Genomic DNA, 13,398 nt, shown 5'->3' with positions numbered 1-13,398 from the left:
CCGGAGTGGCTCTAGAGGTTCAGCTCCAGCTCCAGGCCGGCTCCAGCAGCCCCAGCTCCAGCTCCGGCTGCTTTTAACCAGCTCCAGCTCCGGAGCCACAGAAAACAGTGCAAACTAGAATTCAAACATTATAGATAATGATTCCTTTTTTAATTCCTTTATGCAAATAACTTTAACAAGAACAAAATATTAATAAACTATAACTGCCAGCCGGACAGAATTTAGTGGACTGTCTGGTATTTGTACACTACATGGCCAACAGTATGTGGACACCCCTTCTAATTAGTGTATATGGCATGTGGGAAACTCTGAGACCCAGTAGAGGAAGATTCTATGGTCTGATGAGACCAAAGAGCTTTCTGGCCTCAACGCTAAGTGCTACATTTGGTGCAAGCCTAACACTGCACATCATCCTGAGAACACCATCCCTACCGTGAAGCATGGTGGTGGCAGCATTATGTAAAATGGATGCAGCAAAGTAGAGAGAAGTCCTGTAAGAAAACCTGCTGAAGTCTGCAAGAGACCTGGGATGGGCGAAGATTAATCTTCCAGCAGGACAATAACCCCAAACATACAGCCAAAGCCACATTGGAGTGGCTTAAAAACAAAAAAGTCAATGTCCTAGAGTGGCCCAGTCAAATCCAGAGCCTCTATCCAATTGAGAATATGTGGAAAGAGTTGAAAATTGCTGTTCGCCAAAGTTCCCCATCCAACTTGATGGAGCTTGAGCAATTTTGCAAAGACAAATGGGCAAACATTGCTGTGTCCAGATGTGCAAAGCTGGTAGAGACTTATCCACACAAACTCATGGCTGTAAAATCTGCCAAAGGTGCTTCTAACAAATATTGACTGAAGGGGTGATTACTTATGAATTCAATTATTTCCTGTTTTGTATTTGTAATTAATGTAGAGAAAAATGTAATCATATTTTTTACTTTGACATTATAGAAATTTTCGGTGTTGATCAGTGGCAAAAACTCCTGATTAAATCCATTCTGATTTCTATTGAATATGTCATTAATGTTATCAGTGTACAATTTGCCCTCAACCACCCTCTCATCATTGTCTAGTTGCCAGCACCCCTTCTTGGCTGACATTTCGTAACCCCCCCCCCCAACAGGAATCCGTTATTTTCGTATCTCCAAAGTGGCAAACAAGGTTCAGGGGTAACTCCAGCATGTGACCTTAACTCCCTGGCAACCAACTTTTGGACAAACTAAAGTCAGGACATTTCAGATAACAGACGGCTATAAAATGAGGTTAATTTAGGCAGATGAAGAATTTGGTTGGAATAAAATAATTTGGAAATACTTAAAACTTTAGAGTTAAAATGGACTTTACTTATTTTGCTAGTGGTTTATGAAAGACGCCATGAGATTATAGAATCACTTCTAGAAAGTGAGAGGTGTGAGAAAGTGAAGGTGTCATATAATTACAATTAATAAAAAATAATGTATTATGTACTAATAGCTGGAGTGAGAACTGATCTTATTTTATAACCCCCAACACACAACAATACCTATGAAGTTATATATTTTGTTAATTTAAGAAAACTGGACTTAATATCTGGGTGAGTTTAATGAAGGGGAGAAAGAGTGGAGCAGCTCCATGACCTCGGCTCTGGCTCCAGGCTCTGGAGCGCTCCGATGAGCTCCACTCCAGCTCCAGCAATGCCAGCTCCAGCTCCGTTCCGGCTCCGGAGCACAACTGACAAAAACTGTGCAGCTCTGCTCCGGCTCCAGGTCCGGAGCCGGTGCACGGCCAATCCTAGTGCACACCCACACTCTGTCCTTCAGCTGGAAATGAACCTTAGAACGTGTCTTGTTATAGTTTAATTTACAGAGTTATATTGTGGGATTAAAATATTTGCAATGCAAACACCCACCATGTGTCAAAACATGATTATGCACTGTAGCTACATCTGTACACACAATTATCCATTGCTACAATGTACTGAATGTGTAAAACTGTTCAATGGTAAAGTAAATAATTGTAACTACATTTGTAACTACCATTAATATTAGTTTGTTACTAATACATGTATTTACCAATATGGATTACTGGTCCCAGTTTTCTATTTGAAAATAGCTTAATATAGTTTTAGGATAACTACAACAGTGTTTTGGCTGTCCTCACAACAGTTACAAAAATGACAACCCTTTGTTGGCACTTCCCCCCCACACCCCAAATCCTTCCCTCTTTCCTGGAGGCTCATATGGAGCATCCCACCTCTCGATCCATGGGGCTGAAGAGGAGACTGCAGGCATGGTGGTCAGTCTCAGAATCTGTCAAGACCTTGCTGAATAGTTCAACATGGTACTATGACAATTAATCTTTATACACAGAATTAGATTCAAATGTTTGTTTGTTTTTCATTTGGAACAAACCTTACATTTACAATTATTATTATCAGATAGTTACAGCATTTAGACACATTTATTTTTTCACGCTGTGGATATTTGTTATGATGGATACACATAAAAAAAACAATGAGTGCTGTAAGTCAAGCATTTTGTGTGTGTGTGTGTGTGTTTTAGATGAAGGTGAACAAAATTGCCAAAAGAAGAAGAAACTGGAGAAACCACTACACAAGTCTACATATTTGCCTAAAGCACCTAACTGTAAGTACAACATGTGTTAGAAAATAACCCTTCTAATCTAAGAGCCAACACAACATTCTTGTGTTGCTTTTATGTCTGGAAACTCTCCTAATACTTAGCGATCCCAATGCCAAAGAAAATGATTGTAAGGGTAACAATGGTGTTGAATAAGACATTACAATATTTCTGACCAATTTTAATCAACAAATACAGTATATCCGAAACTTGTGAATTCCAAAGAACTATTCAGCGTTTACATATCATATTGTTTTAGTCTGAGGAGGGTATTCGTAAGTGCCTCATTGTATTTCCAGTTTCTCCAGTTTGGGGATCCCAGAGAATGAACGCATCCCTGAGAAGATCTAATGCTCCAGAATACCTCTCTGATGAGGCTGGTGCAACATTTCATGGTATGTATAATCATTTTCAGAATTTAGTGAAGATGTTTTGCACCCACTATTCGTTTTTGCTGTATATTAACTCTTTACACTCAGATGCATTTTCTCCTGGTGTTTAATATGGACATTATAAGGAATACTGGCCTGCACAGAGCCCTGGCCTCAGGTATGTGACAACTATCAAATGAAACTAGACAACCTGTACTATAATATTCTGAATAGTTGATCATGATTAGACAAACTATATTACACTACTACCAAGTTTGTTTTCACAAAACAAAATGCGTTTTTTGAAATGTTGACCTTTTTCCTCCATTAACATCTATGGGGATTTTTGAGATGAAGATTTTATGTTGAAATACCACTCATATTGAATTTTGTAGAAGTTGTTTGGTGAAAATAGAATATGAAATTAAGGAATAATGTGCATTTGAAAAAAACGAACCTATGCGGAAAAGTTTTGAGAAAATACAAATTGTTATGTTTCCACTTAATTTTTTCCCTATACAATATATTTTATTGTGAATTCATTACTTATGCTGCTAATTTGAGCCGATAGATAAGGTCTACATTATTTGAAGAATAATGTTACAGTTACAGTTAATTTATTTTACAGAGAATCCCAAAAACTCTACCCTTCCTAGAATAACATTGGCCATGGTGCTGCATTAATCTGTCTGTGAAGCCAGTGTTTTGTGTCAGGTGCTCTGTTGACTCATACAGGTGCAGACTGTGGGCCTGTTAGTGAGCCTTCAAAGTGAACACGCAGTCATCTGGTCACCCTATGTATACCCCAAACTAAAAACTGATATTGGCACGGATTTGTTAAATGTGATTATTTGGTCGATCAAACTTTTGATTTGATTCAAACCTAATTCAAATCTTATAGTGCAGTAAAAGGCAATGTGATCATCTTGAACACTTGAACAACAACTGCTATGATTACTATATGCATTGATGTGCTCTTGCGTACAATTATATTGATGTATATAACTAAATGTATACATAACTACACAACCCTTACTTATATATTTGTTATTTTTCCACTTACCTGCTCCTCTAGGACCAAACATGATCATTTTTTTTAAGACCGACCAATCTCAGTTTACAAAACTTTAATTAAATCACTTTTAGGTTATTTATGATTAGAAGAAATACAGGTACAGATAGCCTATAACAAATAACAAATTTGGCAGTTAATTTGTTTTTGTAGTTAACCCCAAGAACTACCCTGGTGTTGTCCCTGGGAGGACACCTGTATCACCGGTAAATACCCGACACTCACTGTACACATAGCAGGAATAATATTGATATCCCAGTGCTTTTCCTAGATAAACACTCCACTGTGTCCCTGTGTGATCAGCACCATCTATAAACACTAGCTGGGCTGAAGAGACAGTCACTGTGTTTCTCACCCCTGTCACAGACCCGGCCCCACCCCCTGTTGACCAGGATCAGTGAATGAACTGGTGTTGAAGTGTCTGAGCTGCTCTACAGCAAACACAGCACTGAGACACTGGCTGCCCGTCTGCATCAACACTCCTGTCTGAGCCGTACAGAGAGACGCCATTATTATCAGCCCTGCGCTGGGAGGAGGACACAGAGCTCACAGCTGAACTTCCTCCCCTCTGCCACCATGAGAAGACCATTGACTGACCTTAGATGATGAAGAAAGTGATTCAGTGTGATTCTCAGTGAGCATTACAATTTAAAGTAATAATAAAGTGTGAATGACCAGAGATCGGTCACAGCTGTACACAGAATACATTGTCACATACTGAGTAATACCACAAAATACACATCTCCCCTGGTCAAGGATCCAAATAAGGGCTAAATAAGACTTTGATTAGGTTTATTAAAAGACAATCAGATAAATCCTGTTTTTAATATTAAATACTTTGGAATTATATTTCTTACAATATGACTTTTTATTTTATTTTACTTTTCTTAACATTTGAGAAAATAGTGTTTGACGTTGTAACAGAATTTGTATGGTTTAAACAATGTTGGGCGTCAGGTGAGCATATTAAACCCACCAAATAAAATAAAAGACCATACAAAACCAGTTACGTAGGACCTGTGTTTCTACCCACAGAACCCCCCATGAAACACTTCACACCCACATTAATTGGCATTTGCCAGCTAAGATAGGACAATACACTGTAAAGGTCAAATTTATATTTTCTATTATATCCACAATGCACTCTCCATATACTGAAAACAATAAGTCATCACAAATCAACCATACTCATGCAGATATATAATATATATTCAAAATAATTACAGGTACAACACATAATCTCATCAATAGACAAACCAGACATGAACATAACAGAAACATATTACATTAAACATATCATAACTCTAGAAATGTGCACATAAGCATATTACAAATAGCACACAAACATATGTAGGAATTAGAATATTTAATTAGCTTGGCATCACAGCTCTAGATTTGTGCAAATTTGCAGATCACTAATAAACATAAATATGCAGGCATTAGTTAGAACATTTCAGTAACAGAACTCAAGAATTGTGTGCAACTATGCAAGACTTCATAGGTAACAGTAGCATAATACATCTATAGTATTGTGCAAATATGCAAAATTCAAAGAGGACACAATGTGCAAATATGCAAAATAGCTACAGTGAGGGAAAAAAGTATTTGATCCCCTGCTGATTTTGTACGTTTGCCCACTGACAAAGAAATGATCAGTCTATAATTTTAATGGTCGGTGTATTTTAACAGTGAGAGACAGAATAACAACAATAAAATACAGAAAAACGCATTTCAAAAAAGTTATACATTGATTTGCATGTTAATGAGGGAAATAAGTATTTTACCCCTTCGACTTAGTACTTGGTGGCAAAACCCTTGTTGGCAATCACAGAGGTCAGACGTTTCTTGGAGTTGGCCACCAGGTTTGCACACATCTCAGGAGGGATTTTGTTCCACTCCTCTTTGCAGATCCTCTCCAAGTCATTAAGGTTTCGAGGCTGACGTTTGGCAACTCGAACCTTCAGCTCCCTCCACAGATTTTCTATGGGATTAAGGTCTGGAGACTGGCTAGGCCACTCCAGGACCTTAATGTGCTTCTTCTTGAGCCACTCCTTTGTTGCCTTGGCTGTGTGTTTTGGGTCATTGTCATGCTGGAATACCCATCCACGACCCATTTTCAATGCCCTGGCTGAGGGAAGGAGGTTCTCACCCAAGATTTGACGGTACATGGCCCCGTCCATCGTCCCTTTGATGCGGTGCAGTTGTCCTGTCCCCTTAGCAGAAAAACACCCCCAAAGCACAATGTTTCCACCTCCGTGTTTGACGGTGGGGTTGGTGTTCTTGGGGTCATTCCTCCTCCTCCAAACACGGCGAGTTGAGTTGATGCCAAAGAGCTCTATTTTGGTCTCATCTGACCACAACACTTTCACCCAGTTCTCCTCTGAATCATTCAGATGTTCATTGGCAAACTTCAGGGGGACCTTGCGGGCGCTGCAGGATTTCAGTCCTTCACGGCATAGTGTGTTACCAATTGTTTTCTTGGTGACTATGGTCCCAGCTGCCTTGAGATCATTAACAAGATCCTCCCGTGTAGTTCTGGGCTGATTCCTCACCGTTCTCATGATCATTGAAACTCCACGAGGTGAGATCTTGCATGGAGCCCCAGACCGAGGGAGACTGACAGTTATTTTGTGTTTCTTCCATTTGCGAATAATCGCACCAACTGTTGTCACCTTCTCACCAAGCTGCTTGGCGATGGTCTTGTAGCCCATTCCAGCCTTGTGTAGGTCTACAATCTTGTCCCTGACATCCTTGGACAGCTCTTTGGTCTTGGCCATGGTGGAGAGTTTGGAATCTGATTGATTGATTCCTTCTGTGGACAGGTGTCGTTTATACAGGTAACGAGCTGAGATTAGGAGAGTCCCTTTAAGAGAGTGCTCCTAATCTCAGCTCGTTACCTGTATAAAAGACACCTGGGAGCCAGAAATCTTGCTGATTGATAGGGGATCAAATACTTATTTCCCTCATTAACATGCAAATCAATTTATAACTTTTTTGCAATGCGTTTTTCTGGATTTTTTTGTTGTTATTCTGTCTCTCACTGTTAAAATACACCTACCATTAAAATTATAGACTGATAATTTCTTTGTCAGTGGGCAAACATACAAAATCAGTAGGGGATCAAATACTTTTTTACATCACTGTAGAGACAATAACATAACTACTCTAGACATGAGCAAATATGTGAATCACAAGCAAACAGACATGAGCAGACATTAGTTAGAACATTTAATTAATAAAACTCTAGAACTGTGCAAATGTGCAGATCACAGGCAAGCAGACATGAGCAGGCATTAATTAGAACATTTCATTAGCATACAACTAGAATTGTGTACAAACATGCAAATCTCCATAGGGAACAGTAACATAACACAGCTATAGTAATCTGCAAATATGCAAAATACCTAGAAAATAGCATAACCACTCTAGACTTGTGCAAATATGCAGATCGCAAGCAAACAAACATATACAGGCATTAGTTAGCACATTTCATTAGCATAGCAATGCCAGAATTGTACAAATATGCAAGACTTCATAGGAAACACTTAACGTCAGGGCAACCCAATACGGAGCAAGCATGTATCTTCCCACCACAACAACACAAATAACCGCAACATACTAGTATACCAATATGCGCCTGCTGCTCATTGATTGATGCTCCAGTTGTCCCATGAACAAAACAAAATCGTTCCAACAGCTGTTTTCTAAGATACTTATGTCCCACAATACTTCTCCACAGTTCTCCTTGACACAATACTTAGTGTTGATGTTATAGTGTCGCAACTGAGTCCGCCATACAGACGAAAAAAATAGATTCATCAGTTCCACTACCCCATTGTTGATCTCTCAACAATACCGCAGACAACCAAACCAACCAGAACCCAACCGTCTCCTGCCTTCAGTACCCACAGCTAATGCTGCATATCTGTCTCTGCGCTGTCACTGCTGCTGCAGCCCTGTCTGCCAGGTTCACACGACTGTCACATCACGGCAGCCACTGGCCTCTCAGTTCCCCACAGCTTTGAGCTGGCAGCCAGCAAGACTTATTATTACAGAGGGCCAAGAAAATATGCCAACCACAAAGTGAAACAATATGTATATATAAAAATGGAATAAGTCCACAGAAAAAAATGAAATTACTTGATTTTCAAGCTCTCGACAAAAGCTGCCAGCACTCAGCAAGTGCTGAAGAAATGTAAATTATTCCCATGGTTTAAATATAATAACTACCATGATTAATGGTCAAATTGGATTATCTTATTATAATGAAACTTTTTAATCATTCCTGATCCATTAAATTGTTGTCTCATATGATTGCAAAAGTCTAAATAATTTCTGAGACCCAAGATCTATGTGGGTAGAGCAGTGACTGGATGTGCAGCTCCCTGCCTCTCATAGAGACTCATTAAACACTCACCCCATCGTCCATGACAAACTGCAGAGAAAGAGACAGTCCATTAATGACAGGGAAACTGCTTTAATATTCTATATCTCTTATAACTGATGACAATACAACTTTGTTTAGATTACAATAAAAATAAGAAAATAAAAATGCGTCTTAAAGGTTCACTTGCTAATTATATCTTGTAAAACTATTAAAACATTTCTCTACCTCTAAACACTTATAATAATACTAACCCATGGACAGTGAATGTTTATTCACACTGAGACAATCTGCTCATTCTGTGGGTAAAAGCAGGAGTGATGCTTTTAAAGGGCTGCTATGTGAGATGGATGCCTATTGGCTATAGAGGAGAATTCAATGTCTTTATGGATTTACTTACCATTGAATGTCCACTGATACTCCTCATCTGCAAAGACACACAGGAGTGGAGTCAGAGACACTGGTGTCAGGCCTGGGCACTTTCAAATACACTACAGCACACAGCACTGTAGTAAAGAATAGCAGTGCTGGAAAACACCTCAGTGTATGTATTTATTGTGGCCAACCAGGGTCAGATTGGGACGTTGACAATGGAATTCAAGGGCAATAGCGGAGGGGATGTGTCGACCATGGGGGGCTGGCGATTTGTTCCGGGGGGGTGGGAGACGACCAAAACAGTCAATGTGATGGCCCACCAGGGGGGGTATGGGGGGGAGGTTGCAAGACCAGTTTGCTGGTCCGATGACCGGTATGCCAGTCTGGGCCTGCTGCCAGCTTAACCTAGCAGTCTTACATGGCAGCTCACACAGTGTTGTGTGTTATTAGCAGCCCGAGAGCAAGACTTACACACGACCAGTATCAATCAGCTGTGAAACTGCTTCAGATTGACTCAACACAAGCAGCTGCACAGTCTGCTGTACTGAAGCATGCAGTACTGAACCATGATTCTTTACCGTCTGTTTAACGGGGTCAAATACTTGAACATGCAGTGCAATGCAAAGCAAATTGCTTGTGTAATCTAAGTGACCCTAGCATCTGCCAATAAATAAATAAATAAATAAATAATGTACATTTGATTCCTGGTTCTTTCATCTTTTTTCATCTTTTTTCACCGCACAGTGACAGCTTTCTATGAAGTAGATGAAGTGCTGCAAATCAAACATAGCACACTGTTATACTTATAAAGGTCTAAAGACAATCTAACTCATTATATTTATTATATTTTGCAGATTTAATTGTAATAGTTATTTGTGGCTTTTAACTGAAATACTCAATTTATTTGAAAAAAAAACTAATTTCGCCCCAGAAAAATGAAAAGAGCTGAAATCATGTCCTTTTAACGGTGCTGCAACTTAACATGAATAAGGAGCCGCTACAGATAAGGATTATAGTTGTTAATTAATTTACTTACCGTGAGATTCAAACAGTGTCTCGTTCTCTGCAGAAAAATAAGGAGAAAATACAGAGGGTGGAATGAATAACAATGCTGACAGACTCCTGACTGCCAGTAATGAAGCTCTGGTTTAACTGGTCCAGCTGGGACAGACAGGCTGGGTAAAAGCCAGAGTGACTGCAGCCTCAAATTGTGGGATTGGTAGACTTACTGTTCCTCTTAACTGCTGCCCAAACATTAAAAAACACTGAGAATATCACTGACTGACTGTTACAGGCGTAACCCCCTGGATTAGTGAAATAACCTCACAGAGTGAGAGTCACATGGAGAGCAGTGCTGTGAATGGTTTGATACATAATCTGTCTAAACTCAGGACAAGACACACAATCATCCAGGTACACATGTATGTTGATTCCTCACTGTCCACTATCTATGTAACTCATGAAATGCCACACAAGCATCCAGACACTCACTGTCCATTCGTCTCCACTGGATTATCAGAAGAGCAATTTTTTGTAAATTGTTTGTATTTCATTCATCAAATATTTACATTTTAAGGCAATTTCAGGTGTTTAAACATCATCTTTCAAATCTGGTACCTGGGAAGGGTTTTCATTTTTCCATCTGGAGTTGAAGTGGTTGAGCATGAAAACAGTCAAAATAGTGTGTAAATATGTAATACTCACTGGGTATGTGCAGTTGGGCGTCCCAGTCTATTTTAGGATCTATGCTTCTAATCAGGCAGGTGAAGACAGTGGACTCCTGTCTGACTGGGATGGAGCTGCTGACAGTGAGACGCCGCTGACTGTCTCTCTCCAGTCGTGTCCGTCCCCGTCTGTCCAGATCACTGCAGGCTCAGGGTACCAGCCCTCTGACCTGCATCCAGCCGGGTCTGACCTCCTTCAGAGTGGAGGGACACTGAGGGCCGGCCTGCTAACAGTTACCACAGCTTTATGAGTTCATCAACAATTTATATATTTCACTAACATTAAAAATCATTCACACATAGGTCAGTTAACATTTTGACAAAACAGGTTCAGTTTTGTGTTCTGTGAAAGGAGACAAAACAATTTTAAACCTAAGTTTCAGAAAACATCTTGCATCACAAAACAACATTACAAGAAAACATGTACAGATAATAGTAAAATTACAGATATTCCTTAAAACCAATACTATGTAATACTAATAGAAAATACTAGACCTGCTCAGCTGTGGAGGATTATATTTTGATACAGTACTAATTACCAAAAATAAACCCCAACAAGGCTTGTGTTCTTATTGACTATACAACACAATGTATTTGTTATTGATACTTTAAATAAAAGTTATTGAAACAGATTTATGGATGTTGTATTATTGTGTTGTGTCCAAACTGAAGGCATAACCAACCACAGAACTGGTCAGTTGTGTCTGTTTTAAACACAAACTGAAAAGAGAACATGAGAACTCAAGAGATTAACAATTACTATTGGGGGTAAAAGAAAATACATTTGAAACAAATAATGAAATGAGGGTAGAAACTGAAAAAGATCAATCTGTGACAGCAAACACTGAACCGTGTGAAGAAGAGCAGTAGGTGGGGCCTGAGTGAATAATAAAGACACATTGTGACACTGGGTACGGTGCTGTGTGAGAAACATGCACATTGATTTACTGTGAGAAGAAAACATGCCTTTTTATACAAATTAGGTGGAATTAAGGAGTATTCATGACTTGTAAAGATAACATTAACGATAAAGACATGAGGGATGGGATTCAAATGGAAACGTTTATAGAAGCTGCACTATGACAGTCAGCAGCACAAACACTGATGTAGTCAGACAGCAGATTGCAGTACAAAGCAGATCAAGACCAATGTCTGCTATAAATAAAATAATAATCAGGCTGCACTGATCCGATTGTTTGATGCGAAAATTAAACAGCGCGTTTCCTGTTAAACCAGCTGGTGCCTAACTGGTGTGCTATCTGAACGTGGCTCTACAGCTCCAATGACAGCGGCAATGAAAGAGTGAATAATACCACTTTCACAAAAGTAATGGGATCCATATCTCCATCAACAGACTCTCATTAACATGAGAGACTCACTGAGGGGCCACACAGCTTGTCCAGCATCAGCACACAGTGTTGAGTCAGAGCTGCACAGCCATCACTGAGGAGATACTGTCCTTCTCAGAGAAGATCATCTGAAAGAGACCAACACAGCTGCCTGCTGGGTGTCAGACATCTCTAACTCCTTCTGTCCACATAAACACACGTCACTGCACTGCACACCCGTCCAACACCAGACATTAGTGCAGATTAGTGCAGTTATTGCTCTGATATTGTATCATATCTGAATAATGAAACTTCTGCTGGGTTGTAGGAGTCAACTCTTCCACTCATTATGAACCTCTTGCAGCTCCGATACAGACTGATGTAACCAGAATAAATAGGCTGAAAACAATATTTTATTTATCACTATGAAAATATGAAGAAAAAAGGAACACATGCATCACATTTCACATGTTTATTATTCTGTCATTTTCAGACCTGAAAAATAACTGCAAGAAGCTACAGCCCTGAAGAAAGGAAACAAAATATGTACAGGAGTGAAGTGTGTATTGAGCACTGACATGTATATTAGTGATGAATGTAAAGCATTAATCAACATTTTGGACTAAATCGGGGGCAGATCTCACTTCAAACACACATATAGACATATACACCCACACTATACATAAACACACATATACAGGCTTATCAAAAGAGCAGCTGAATCAAGCGCTGTGTAAGAGACAGTGTTGTGTCTTTGTGACACTGCTGTGGACACAAGGGACATCATGTCACTACAGACACGGCAATGAAGCTCAACTCGCAGCTACTGGACAGCAAATCCACAGCACAGACGCCATTTCTCTACAGTGACGTCAGCAGGATCCGCACGTCACTCCGCCTCAAAACCAGCCAGTCAGAGCGCAGCGCTGTTTCAGCTCCAGCCAATCCGCTCGCTGCCAGCTGGACTGAAGCCCCGCCTCCAGCAGCAATTACAATTAACCCATATTCTGTACGAGTTTGTCTTTTCATTCAATTACGTTGGGAATTGTTTCTTACTGGACAAAATATCACAATATTGAGGTAAATATAGGTTTTTAAGTTTATTAAAAAAAACAAATAGTTTTCCAATAGCAATAGAAACCTCTCAATGTGGGTGATAACGTTTGAAAAATCTCCCATTTTCAGATTTTATTTCGTTTTTTCAGTGCAAAATCAAGCAAATCAAACTTTTATTTCATGATACATGATATTCATAGTAATAATGAGAAAGTTATTAACGTGTTGATTTCCTAAATGAACGAAGGTGTTTCACTCGGTCAGAAACCCGTGAGGCTGCAGAGCTGAACTAATAACTGAATTAATAAGAGACACTTATTTTACAACATATATATAGAAGCGCAGGAGCCACAGAGCGACATCATCATAATAATAACGATTTTCTCATGAATGTCCCGTTTCAGTCTCAACAGGAGGCAGAATCACAAGGTCTCTGTTTCTATCCCAGGTCCAGAAGAAAGGATAGATCTTGT

The 13,398-nt window shown here is 39.5% G+C and overlaps 1 pseudogene; it reads right to left on the bottom strand.

The window, feature by feature from the left end:
• The window catches only part of LOC136767312 (zinc-alpha-2-glycoprotein-like), a 39,767-nt pseudogene that overhangs the window by 16,962 nt on the left and 9,407 nt on the right, over positions 1-13,398 (bottom strand).

The sequence above is a fragment of the Amia ocellicauda genome, chromosome 14 (assembly GCF_036373705.1).
Source record: "Amia ocellicauda isolate fAmiCal2 chromosome 14, fAmiCal2.hap1, whole genome shotgun sequence".
Taxonomy (NCBI): Eukaryota; Metazoa; Chordata; class Actinopteri; order Amiiformes; family Amiidae; genus Amia; species Amia ocellicauda.
The sequence above is the reverse complement of the archived record's forward strand: the minus strand, read 5'-3'. Positions and strand labels throughout refer to the sequence as shown.